This window comes from Dipodomys ordii, unplaced genomic scaffold, assembly GCF_000151885.1.
Source record: "Dipodomys ordii isolate 6190 unplaced genomic scaffold, Dord_2.0 Scaffold51, whole genome shotgun sequence".
NCBI classification, from domain to species: Eukaryota; Metazoa; Chordata; class Mammalia; order Rodentia; family Heteromyidae; genus Dipodomys; species Dipodomys ordii.
In genome coordinates this window covers 8,008,356-8,021,852 of record NW_012267267.1, presented here as the reverse complement: position 1 = coordinate 8,021,852, position 13,497 = coordinate 8,008,356, and the positions used below count along the sequence as shown (strand labels likewise).

The window sequence follows — 13,497 nt, the reverse complement described above, 5'->3', positions numbered from 1 at the left end:
TTCATGCATTTGTTTCTAATGCATTTATAAGATAATTTCTTTGTTGCTTTGTATGTCCTTCCCCCACAGTATAACCCCTGCTTTCACTGTATTTGAAGTCGGTATAATTTGTGGAGGGGAAGGGGAAAAACAAGTCGTTTAAATAAGGATACAGGTGGCCCTGTTGCCACAATGAGAAGTACAAGTTTTCATGTTGAAATTGAACTTTACAACTTTGGTGGGGGGTTTGGGAGAATTGGGTGGGGAGGGTGGAGGGAGGCTGGGAAGGGATGGGAAGTGTAAACAAAGGAGGAGGCTACAATGCTTGATAAGAAATGTACTCACTATCTTACCCATGTAATTTTAACTCCTCTGTAAAGTATTTTCACAATAAAAAAAGACCAAATAAGGAAGAATAGAATGATACTGTTTGTAGAAAAATGGATGGGTCATCTTGGTGCAGGTGGTTCAAGCCTATAATCCTAGCTACTCAGAAGGCTAAGATCTGAGAATAACTGTTCAAAGCCAGACCAAAAAGAAAAAAAAAATCCCTATGACTCTTATCTCCATTTAACCACAAGAAAATCACAAGTGGGCCTGTGGTTCAAAGTGGTATCTTTGAGCAAAGAATTCAGCCATAGCACCCCAGCCCTAAGTTCGTGTAAAGGAAGTGAAATGGAAAAAGAAAAAAAGAAAAGAAAAGAGAAAAGAAAAGAAATAACACCTTGATGAACAAAATAAGCCATGCTCTTGTTTTCCACTCACGTGGAACCTAGATGTAGAAAAATAATAGTAATAATAATAGTAGCACTTATAGTAACAATCATCATCATGAGAAAGAGGAGGAAAAAGATGAAGAGGAAGAAGAAGAAGGAGATATAATTGCAAAAGGGGAACTGTTTAAGGGGAATCAGTAAAGGCAAAAGGAGCTGATGACAGTGGATGAATGTGATTGAAGTCCTATTTACATATGGTACATATATATGAAAATAATATAATAAATCCCATTAAATATATTAAAACTGAGAAGTACAGAAGGTAACTAAGAAAAGTAACAGACGACTGAAATGGACCAAAGTACAATGCATGTATGCACAGAAGTACTACAGTTAAACACCTTAATAGAATTAGCTTGCAACAACTTTTCAAAAGAAGGCTGAAAGTCCAAAATACAAAATGGAAATGAATATCCACTCTGTATATCAAGAACAGGTACCAACTAAGTACTAGGCAAATTGGTTACATAATCTATATTAGTTTGTAAGTGTGGAAAACTTCAAATATACCATACAACAGAATATCTTCTCTAAAATTTTTAAATTTAACCAGGCACAGGTGGCTCACACCTGGAATCCCAGCTACCTAAGAGACTGACGTATGAGGATCACAGTTCAAAGGCAGCCCAGCTAGGAAACTCTATGAGACTCTTGTCCCAATTAATCACTTAAAAGTCAGAAGTGGAGCTGTGGTTCAAGTAGCTAAAGTGTTTCTGAATTCAAGCTCCCAGACTGTTGGTACAAAAACAATTGAATTTGCAGAACTTAAGCAGAAAAATTTCTAATGCCAGCGTTAGAACCAAATTCTGCTGGCTGCCATTGCTGCATATCCGTTCTCTGACTGCCAAGTTATTATCTCTTCTACTATTGCCAAGTAGAGTAAATAGAGTTCATGTCTGCCTCCAGGCTTGCTAGTTTGAGACTGCCATCCTTAGTTTGTTTTGTATTTGTTTGTTTTGCTCTATTTCTCTTCATACTATTTCTCTTTCTTCTTTCTACATTTCTAAAGCATGAACTTGGTACAGATGTATGAACTACACAGAAATGTGCCCCATATAGGAATGTACATACAGGAATGTACATCATTTGTTGATTCAGTTATACCTGTCCTACTGCCTTAAAGGCTGAAGTTAATGTCAAAGATATAAACCCACTTAATTCTTAAAGGTCATTGTTACTGGCTGACAATTTGTTTCATGTAGTTTCATTCAGAGGCAGAATATTACTCTCCTTGTCCATAGGTATTGTCTAGTCATAAATGGCACATTATACTCTTTGTCTTTCAAAACTACTTAGTATCAAGGCACCAGTGACTCATACTTGTTCTACTAGAAACTTAGGAGTCTGGGATCTGAGGCTTACAGTTCAAAGCCAGTTCAAGAAAAAAAAAAGCCTGTTAGACTCTTAAGTCCATTTAACCACTATAAAGCTGAAAGTGGAGCTGTGCTAGCTATGCTAGCCTAGGAAAAAAAACTTCAGGGACAACGCCCAGTCCATGAGTTCAAGCCCCAAGACTGGCAAAAAAAAACCTACTTAGCTACTTACTGTGTCAAAATAGTGAAGATATTTTCTCTGAAGCAGATGTGAACAAGAACATGGGTACATATGGAATGAAACTCACTTCCCCAGCTTGCATGTTCACATTATGGCTGGTCTAACTCTGCCTCCTCTTGAGATGTGAGAATTGGGTGGATGGAAGAGAAACCCAATATGATGCAGGACCTCCTTCCTGATCACCTGCAGCTCATTACAAAGTCAGGTGTGTCAGAACAACTCCCACAGTGATGAAAAACAGCAGTTTAAGGGGCTTTGTAGGTACTTCCAGAGCCATTCCATCCAGGATTTGATATGCTCATTTTGAAAAGATACTACCTAATTTTATGCCAGAAATTACTTTAGGTTGTTGGCACACAGATTTATTCTATGCTAGAAAATAACAGGGGCACAATAAGGAGGACTCTTTTCCTTATTTTCCACAGTCCCCTCCTCAGCTCATCTTTAGCTTTGTTTGATGAAGTAGAACTAGATCTTTGGGAGAAAGATATTTTGACTGTTTGCATCAGCCAATAAAATGCTTTCTAATTTTAGTTAAGCATGGTAAATGGAAACATTGATATTTTGAATAATTAAAAGCCTGGATGGGAAATAACAGACCTTTTGACACTATAACATTAGTTTTACTGCAATGCAATTTATATGCAGAACGTGTTTAAAGATGATTCAAAACTGATTCAACTAACATTGGGCTGAATATAAATTTGATATGGTCTTCCCTTGAAGAATCAATTAGGAAGAGAGAGTCAATTTTTAACTAGCTAACATACTAATGAAAGAAAATAAGGGCTGGAGGGATTGATTTCACTCAGAGATAATCCTAGAGAGCTTAATCTTGATAGAATATTCAAAGACCAAAAAGAAAAAAGAAAAAAATTCCAGATGGCTCCAAGGTCATATCAAAAATATTAAAAGTAGTTAACTGTATCAAGAACCACAGGCCAAGCACCAGTAGCTCACGCCTGTAATCCTAGTTCCTTGGGAGACTGGGATGTGATTATCAAACAGACAAATCTGAGACTCTTATCTCCAAAAAAGCAGGAAGTCAAGGTGTGGCCTTATGGTAGAGCTGCAGCAACCTTGAGTAAAAATACCAGTGAGATCATGCATACACACACACACACACACACACACACACACACACACACACACGTGCACAAGAATGCTCAATAAAGATAGAAGAAGTTGGACACTGGTAGCTCATGCCTATAATCCTAGCTACACAGGAGGCAGAGATCTGAGGATCACGGTTCAAAGCCGCCTGGGGAAGGAAAGTCCCAGAGATCCCAATTAATCACCAGAAAACCAGTGGTGTTGTGGCTCAAGTGGTAGAGTGCTAGCCTTGAGCTGAAGAGCTCAGGGACAGCACCCAGGCGCAGAGTCCAAGCCCCACGACTGACCAAAAAACAAAACAACAAAAAAGCAGACTAGAGGAAAAAGGGAGTTGGAATAGAAAAAGGAGGGCAGGACCCAAAATCAAAACAGTAATATTAGGAAGAGCATTGAATACCATGCTGAAGATGATACCTAACCTATGATAAATAAAGAAGTAAACAGGAATGATGTGTTTAGAAGTAAAGTAAAAACAACTTTCAACAAGGAATTGCACAGCAGCACCAAAAACCAGAGTAGTTATGAAAGAAATACTTGTATTTGGCTTCTTAACATCTAAAATATATTTTATTGGAAGGTGGAATTAAATCTGCCTTGTGTGAAATGCGAAGTGTTATGTCTCCACTGGAATAGCCAATTAGCAGCCAGAAATCATCAGACACTTGACCCATGTCCTGATAATTGAATAGTTCACCCAGGACTTTGAATCTCAAGTGAAGATCAAATCTATAGAGAGTGTTCAGAATCCATACTGGTTGTGAAGGTGTCCAGTGTTCTAAGAACTTATGTATCATTTGGCCAAGGATTCTATTTCTTGGTTTCCTTTGCTTCTTGTCTTTTTATTTATTTTTTTTTGGGGGGGGGTCCGGTCGTGGGGCCTGTACTCTGGGCCTGGGCGCTGTCCCTCAGCTCTTCAGCTCAAGGCTAGTGCTCTACCACTTGAGCCACAGCATCACTTCCGGCTTTTTTCTTTTTACTTATGTGGTGCTGAGGAATCGAACCCAGGGCCTCAGGCATGCAAGGCAAGCGCTCTACCACTGAGCCACCTTCTCAGTCCTTTGCTTCTTGTCTTACCTTGTCCTCATTATCCAATATTCTCATTGGGTTGTGATTCTTTCTCACACCTGAAGTCTTTCTGATAAATTTCATCTCATTTTATCTCAAAAGACATAGTTCCTATTGTTTATATCTCAAAACCCAGAGCAATACCAAGGAATGGAAGTGACTTTGGTTTTGTTAACTGGAAGAGCACTGAGCAGTGCTTTTCTCACTAATAGCATACGCAGTAAAATGAAGAGGACAGTAACCAGACACAACTGGAATAGAGACTTCATATCAAGGGAGGAATAGGGATGCTTAAATATGTCCACTTTTCTTGGCAGTGTGACAATGAATGCAGAAATTAAACAGGAAAAGCTAGTTGATTTTTTGGCCCAAGGCTAGCACTCTACCACTTGAGTCACACACTTTGGCTTTCTGCTGTTGAGCTGGAGATAAGAATCTCATGGACTTTTCCGCCTGAACTGGCTTTGAACCAGAAATCTCAGATCTTAGCCTCTTGAGTAGTTAGGATTACAGGTATGAGCCAGTGGTACCCAGTTATTTTTCATTTTTTAAGAAATAAAAATCTTAAACATATTCATAAGATGAAAATTACCCTGGTTATGAAGATACATATTTTAGAAAGGCAATATTTGATTACATGAAGTACCAAAGGAAGAGTTGCGAAACAAATGGTTAAAAGTCCCATATGGAATAGCTAGTCTTTAAAAAGTATGTGAGATAAATGAGCATAAAGAAAACTTGGTAGTTCAATGAGAGAGACAGAGTTTTCACATGTGACAGGGTCTATTTTCTCTGTGAAATGAGATCAGAAAAGAAAGCACAAGTATATCTTAATTAAAGAAGATAGTTAAAGTTTACAACAGTGCAAAAAAGATAACTAGTTACTAAGAATATAAAGGGAATGCTTGAAAATTACCACTTACACTGAAAAGTAAATGTCACACCAATCACAATCATTTTTTGTAACTATTTCATCCATCATTTTATGTAGTTCTTGCTTATGAAAGTCTATGACTTTATTTGAAAACAATCCAGTGAAGTATTCTGCAGAAAAATAAAATGATACAGTCCAAGCATGGAGATTTCTGGTTGTCTAATTTTCTAAAAGATAGAACTTGAATGGAATGGATGAATCATGCATACCTTACTTCATCTTACTTTCTATCCATTCTAACCACCTTGAGAGTTCCTATACATTGAGAATCTATATACATATGATCTCTGTAAAGCCTTTTTTCTGTCAGAAAAGACAGACTTTATCCGTCTCTATCATGAAGCCCTGTGTTCAGTAAATAATTACAGTATTTATCATATGGTAGATCATTACTGTCTCCCTTCCAGATTGTGGAGAGAATAAACTCCCTGGAGACAAGAATGACATGTTATTCATCATTGGGTTTTCAATGCATAAGACAGCATCCAGCACATAATAATAACTCAACAAATGTTATTTAGTTGAATTGATGGGTAAGTTATGAAATTTCATCAGATGCCATTTCTCTTGGTGAAATGACTGACAGAAAATGACTAGTTCAAGGCTATAGTCTATCATTAGGCTTGAGAACACAGGTTCTCTGTAGTTCACTTATGAGGGACTTACAATGGCCATGTGATTTGGTTCTCTGAAGTTTGGGAAGATCCAAAATAATATAAAAGAAAATAGAATGCAGCAACATGAGAGATTTTGTGAGTATGAATCTAACATCTTGAAAACTCTATATATGATATAGAAATATGATAGAATATACTTCTGCTACAAAAACTCCCACTTTCTCTTATAAATATTTCTTCACACAGGGAAAGAGTCTCAATTTCTGGTGCAGATCTTTTCAGATGAGCTTTGTATGTATGATAGGCACAGCATAGGTTCTCAAGGTCTTGTCCAAACCTGTGTCTCTACTTACTTTGTAGATTGTTTGCTTAATATGAAGTAACTTCAGAAAGCTGTTGAAAATTTGGGCAGATATTGACTTCCACATTCTCATTTCCATTATAATAGCCATTTTTTGGAAACTATCACTTCCATAATCAAGGAATTGATTGAACCAAACACTACAACATAAAATAAGTGTGTCTCATCTTTATGGACAATTATTTTAAGAAAGATTCTGGAAAAGTATTAAATTTTGGTTAAAATTTAATACTCTCTATTCATATAAATATATTAGAGAGCTGGATTAGATACACATTCACACAACTCACTTGTACCTTGCATATCCTACTTAATTAAAATTGTGTGTTAGCTGGGCAGCAGTGTCTCATGCCTATAATCCTAGCTACTCAGGAGACTGAAATCTGAAGTATGAAGGCAGCCAGAACAGAAGAATCTGTGAGACATCTTTAATTAGCCACCAAAAAGCAGGAGGTGGAACTATGGCTCACCAATGTAAGCTATTACAAGATGATAGACCCTTTATAAGATGTGGCCTAGATCTATAGGTTACTGCAGATGTGTCTTCACAAGGTTCTTCTTGGTACTCTTTTGTGGTATTCATGAGAAAGTTGTAATAAAAGCCCAAGTTTGGCCTCACCCAGTTCATTTCATTCTCTCTCTCTCTTTCCTTTCTCTCTCTTGTTCCCTTCTTTTCCTGCCTAATTTGTGATGCAATCCCTTGCTTTCTTTGCACACATTCTCATCATGGTTCCTTACCACGAAGTAATACAAATGAGAACTAAGCAGTCATCACCATCATGCTTTTCACCTTCTAAATGGACTACATAAATGGCTTCTGCCTACATCGCTTGTAGTGGATATTTCATTACAATGAAAAAAGACTGGCTAACACCAAAAATTAAAGACAAAGGAATATATTTCCTTTACTAAACCTGTTTGCTGTAACATTGCTACTGGAAACAGCATTTCTGAAAATGAAGTAACCCAAAAATCCTCATTTGTGTGTATTTCAGTAAGTCCATGATCATCACCAGAAAAATAAATGATTTCTAACTTGTTAAGCCTAGACCTCAAAAGTACAAAATGTAGTCTGTTTCATCTCCCAGTATTTTTGATCTGTGGGACAGATTGTGACTGACTACAACTAACTACATTTCATAATTTTGTCCGATGACTCACTCTCTCAACAAGATGGTTGCCTCCGAGGAACGAATCCAGGCAAACAGAAGCTACCAAGTCTCCAAGCCACACCACACTTTGCTGAACTGAAAAGCAAACAAGTTCTTTTTCTAGGGGTCCTCAATGAAAGAGGCTTCTTTGAAGGACCTTCCGCACAGGCTCATCAGAAACTGCTCAGCCATCTGCCTTGGATGCTGCAGAAAAAACAAATGCTGCATGAGGAGAGAGTTACAAACTAGACATCTTCCAAGTTGGCTTCTCATCCTCTGCTTGCTATTTAAAAAAAATGCGTGCAATGCAATCAGTCTATGTGACATTTAAAATAGATAAATATCTACACCAAATTACAAGGAAATAAATTACATAGGTCAACCTAATTTAAAGGAGCAGGAATTTGAAAGACAACACCTAACCTAGGATTCCCTAAGGAGAGAGATGGTAAGATTGTTCCTAACTAGCAAAGATCTGTTTCCTAAAGAAGAAATGGCAGTTCCCCTCAGGAAACACTGGCATGGATGTTTCCTGCTCTTTAAAAATAACATAAATGTGTAGGAGTCTTTCTTCTTTATGAAAGTAATGTTTTATTGTTAGGTCTCCTTGGAGAAATATAATTTTCACAATTTTAACTGACATCTTAAATCTATTTTTATGTCTTAACAAGAGAAGCAATACTACCATCCTGTGGCAAGAGAGATTAATTTTTTTAAGTCACAAATAAGACTTAAGTTCACAATTTAGCAACCCAACAAAACATGATTCATTTTTTTTCCTATTTGGATAATATTCAGGTCTCTTATCAAACAATTTGAAATGGAGCCAAACTCTTAAAATAGAGACAAAATTTCTACAGAAATAAGGAAACTGATTAGTCCTTCCCCTTTGTTAAATAGTTGCCAGTAGCTTGTGTGATACCAATTAAACAAAGCAAAAATATAACACACAGGAAAGCATCACTGAGTTTACTTCATCAATGCAACCACACATAATTGGTCAAGAAAACAAGTAAGCAAATAATTCTAAATAGATAATCAAGCAAAAACTAAAAGCTAGTATTTTGAATTCATTTTATATTATAAAGTACTTTCATAGATATTATCTTAATTTATTCTAACAACCATTTAATATAGCTATTAATATCCTCCTTTCATGCATGGGGAAACTAAGATAAAGAAACAAAGAATAGCTTACTCCCAATTAGTTTACTCAGATGAAAGGTTATCAATCCATTTCTTTGTCAAGATTCCTATGCTCCCCGCAGTTACTCAGAAGAAATTAAGAGGACTGCAGTTTGAAGCCAGTCTGTGCAAAAATTTAATGGAGATTCCATTTCAACTCACTAGTGAGTTGAATCTTGTGTGGAAGATATTCATAGGTGGGCCATGGTCTGAGGTTGGCCCAGACAAAAACAGAAGACCCTATCCCAAAGATAACCAAAGCAAAAATACCTGGGGCATGGCTCAAATGGTAATGCACATGCCTAGCAAGCAAGAAGGCCTTAATTCAAACCTTAGTACAAAAAAATGAAGATTTCCATTTCCATAAGGCATTAAGAAGAGCTACTACTCATTTCTAGCTCTGCTAATACTTTACAGTAATCTCTATTTAGAACTTACTATGTTGTATTGTAATCATTTACTTTCCCCTCTATTGGAAATAGAACTCAAACTTGATGGAATTCATTTATCCAGTAAATATTATCACAATATTATCTACTCATAATGAATGCCCTGGAATGACATTCCAAATATAGCCTTCTCTGCTTCAGTGGTTCTCATTAATTTTAATAATTGGTTGGTAGATTCTTTTTTGTTTTTCTGGGCACATATACTGTCCAAAAATAATTGCTTAGATCTTTTCCTATTTATTAAAATGCTATTTTTCTATTTTACTTATTGAAATGACTGACAACCAATAAAATGTTGAATTAGAGTGGTAATATAAAGCATCCAAATCTAGTATTTTCTTATTTTTAAGGCAATTTTCTTTGGGAGTAATTTGTTGTGATTGTTTGAGTAGCTTCATTAGGCTAAGAAAGCTCTCTAACTTCTAAGAAGTTTGTTTGCCTAATGACTTGTATATCTCATTGTTGCAATGGGTCCACCTGTATCCCTATTTAAACGATTTGTTTTTCCCCTTTCCCTCCACAAATTGTACCAACATCAAATACAGTGAAAGCAGGGGTTATACTCTGGGGGAGGGACATACAAAGCAACAAAGAAATAATCTTATAAATGTGTCAGAAACAATCACATGAAAGAAAAAAACACATTTGAATACATAGTTTTTACAATATTTAAATACTGTTACTTTTCCTACTATATCTTACATCTTGAGATGCTTATAATTGAGATGCTTATAATGCTTATATATGTAAGCACTAAAAAAAACCTAGCTGCTTTATGGCTAGTTTTTCAGAAATATTTTTCAGAAAGGCCAATAAGGGATAGAAGCAAAGATTTTGTTGAGAGAAAATTTATTTACATTTCTGTATAATAAAGATAGAGACACCTTTTGTGGAAGACATCACAGACTAATAAACATAGAGATGAATGTCCATCTTCTTTTTCCAGAGAGATTTTCTCATAGTCAGATGTCTCTCCAGAGAGATGATACACAGGTCTTCCAGCAGTGTCTTATAACATGGAATATATGTGTGTACACACACACACACATACAGAGAAAGACAGAGAGACAGAGACAGAGAATCTTTAAGTAGTACAAAGAGTTTCACTTCAACAAATCAGTTTATAGATAAAATTTGTGATCAGTATCACCTGTTCCTTCATTCTCCCACATCTCTCCCAATCTCACCCCCAAAGGATAGAAAATCCTGAAAGATTCTTACACCATTTATTGTGCCATATCCTATCACTTGAAGACAAATTGTGATGATTTAAGGCTGTACATTTCCAACTCTATAGCAATTACCAAAAAGTATAGTCAATAAAGCAAAATTTCAGAACATTACCAATACCATTGCACAGAGGTGTTGCTAATCCAGTCATTCTTCTCAACTCAGCTTTCCTCTTAGACCCCTGTCTCAAATTATAGCATGTTTTATGAGTTCTCCCTATGGCTTTCCTCCAGTCTGGGCTTAGTCCTAAAGAGTTTCAGTCCAACCATCCTACTCTTATTTAAAACAGAGTTTAGGTATTTCCCCTTTTGTTTATGAAACAAATTTTGGAAAATGTTGTTCTATCATTTTTTTCTATTTCCTTAATCATCAAAAGTCCAGCTTTTCAGAACTGTTATCTGCTGAAGAAAATTCATTTCACATTTTTTAGGAGATTCCTTTTATCCATGAACAAAGACAAAAAATAACCATTTGCATTCCTAAAGTCAGTCAGTTCTCATTTTCTTTTACCCCATCCAGTCATCCACCATTACAATTTCCTTGAAGACCTCTGCTCTCTCATTATTGTGGTAACTTTCATGAAGGTCATCACAAAAATTAATAAGTCGAAATCATGTTGCACTACTTTCATTTCCCATTTTTCTCCTAAATGCTCCTTATCCTTATCCCAGAGAACTTTAATGATAACCATCTCAGGATTCAAGGCCAAAGGGGAGGAAAAATTGTTTTTTAACCAGATACATGCAATAATTTACTACTAAATAAGAATGGTGTGAATCAGAATGTACTGCAACAGGATCTATGTGTATAGGTTTAATGTCAGCATTTGATCACTGCCAAAGAGAAAAGAGTAATAGAAATTATAGGAAGGAATGATGCAAAAAATTGAGTCTTGGGCACAGGTCTCCAATTTGCAGGATTATGTTTGTTAAAGTTGTCGAGAACAAGGTTTATTTTAAAAGATACCAAGTGAAAATTAGACATCAGGAAACGATAAAGCTGACTACTATGTTAGGAAATACTTGATGAACCAAGGCAAAAACAAGTACTACATACCCCAACACAGGCTGATAGTTTATTAAATGAACAGAGGTGACATTTGTCTGATTGCTCGTGCATGTATAGAAAAGGATTTAAAAAAAAAAGAAAAGAAAAGAAAAGGATATGATATTCCTCATGGCATGTGCACACTCAAGTATGAGCTGAAAATCAGCCTGACCAATTATGCTGCAGCCTATTGTACAGGCCTGCTGCCGGCCCGCAGGCTTCACGATAAGTTTGACATGAACATGATCTACAAAGGCCAAGTGGAGGTGACCAGAGATGAATATGATATGGAAAGCACTGATGGTAAAGCTGGTGCCTTCACCTGCTATTTGGATGCAGGCCTTGCCAGCACTACCACTGGCAATAAAGTTCATAGTACCCTGAAGGAAGCTGTGGATGGAGGCTTGTCTAACCCACTAGTACGGATTCCCTAGTTATGATTCTGAAAACAAGGGGTTCAATGCAGAAGTTCATCAGAAGCACAGCATGGGTGAAAATGCTGTGGATTACATGCACTATGTAATGGAAGAAAATGAAGCTTCTTATAAGGCGCAGTTCTCTCAGTGCATAAATAACAACCTAACTCTAGGCATGGAGAGATGGACAAGAAAGCTCAGGCTGCTATAAGACAGAAACCAGTCTATGAGAAGAAGCCCACCAGTCTATGAGACTGTACAACACCTTTATAATAACAATTTAAAATTAAAAAATAGAAACAGAATTACTGTATTAGCTTGTAATTTTACCTTTGGGTATGTATTCAAATTAACTGAAATCAGTATGTTAATGAGATATTCACAATCTCATGTCTATTGTAGCATTCTGGACAACACCCAAGATTTAGACTCCTAAGAGTCTAAGAATGGATGAATGCATTAAAAAAAACATGTATTTACACAATAGAATATTACCTTCTTTTAAAAAGGGAGATAGTCTGGTATTTGCTAGGTGAATGAGTCTGGAGGACATTGTACTAAGTGAAATAAGCCAGAGTAGAGGAACAAATATTGCATTATCTCACTTATATTTGGGTCTTAATAAAGGTTGAACTTACATAGAACAATAGAATAATGATTGCCATAGACTAAGGAGGAAGAATGAGTCAAATTTAACAAATAGGTTTCAAGATTTATTGCACAAGTTATTAGGTTTGTATACATCAAAATAACTAAGCAAGTAAATTTCAAATCTTTACTTTAAAAATGATAGGTAGGCTAGGCGCTCATGTCTCATGCCTGTAATCCTTACTAGTCAGGAGTGAGATGTGAGAATTGTAGTTTGAAGCCAACCCAGGCAGGAAAGAAAGTCCATGAGATTTGTATCTCCAATTAACCACCAGAAAACCAAAAGTGGTAAAGCACTAGCCTTGAGCAAAAAGACCTCAGGGACAGTGCGTTAGGCCCTGAGTTCAAGCCCCATGTTCAACAACAACAAAAAGGTAGCTAAATAAAATGATAGAAATGTTACTTAGGTAGATTTAATCATTCCACAATGCATGTATCAAAACCCAATAAATGTGTATGAATATTATGAAACAATCTTAAATGGCTTAACATTAATACTTTTAAATTAGGTATATAAAGGAAATTAATCAAATAGATACAAGAATGTGGACATGACAGCACTTGAAAAGTAAACTTTGTATCGTGATGGCAATATTTTATATCTGTATCACCCAAATTGGTACTCACCACTATGACTGAGGACCTGCATTTTAATTATATTTTATTTTAAGTAATTTACACTTAGCCACATGTAGCCAGTGGCTTCATTATTAGACTGCAAGCTACAACTTTTGTTTCTGTATTAGCCACAGAAGATGTAAATTTCTGGTGATATTTTACACAATGCCTCAAGCACACCAAGGCAAGTTCACAAAAGTTTAAATCAAAGTAATAGAATGTATTTTTGCCCTGTGAAAGACTATAAACCATTAAGTGTCCTGATTTACTTTTACACTTTATGCAAATCAGTATGCCACTAAAAGTTCCTTTATCTTTAGAGGAAGTAAAACCTAATAGTTACTACATCTCATA

At 36.1% G+C, this 13,497-nt stretch overlaps 1 pseudogene; it reads left to right on the top strand.

Annotated features, from left to right (window-relative positions):
* The window catches only part of LOC105988784, a 30,026-nt pseudogene extending 17,897 nt beyond the window's left edge, over window positions 1–12,129 (top strand).
* The last annotated feature ends 1,368 nt before the right edge of the window (window positions 12,130–13,497 follow it).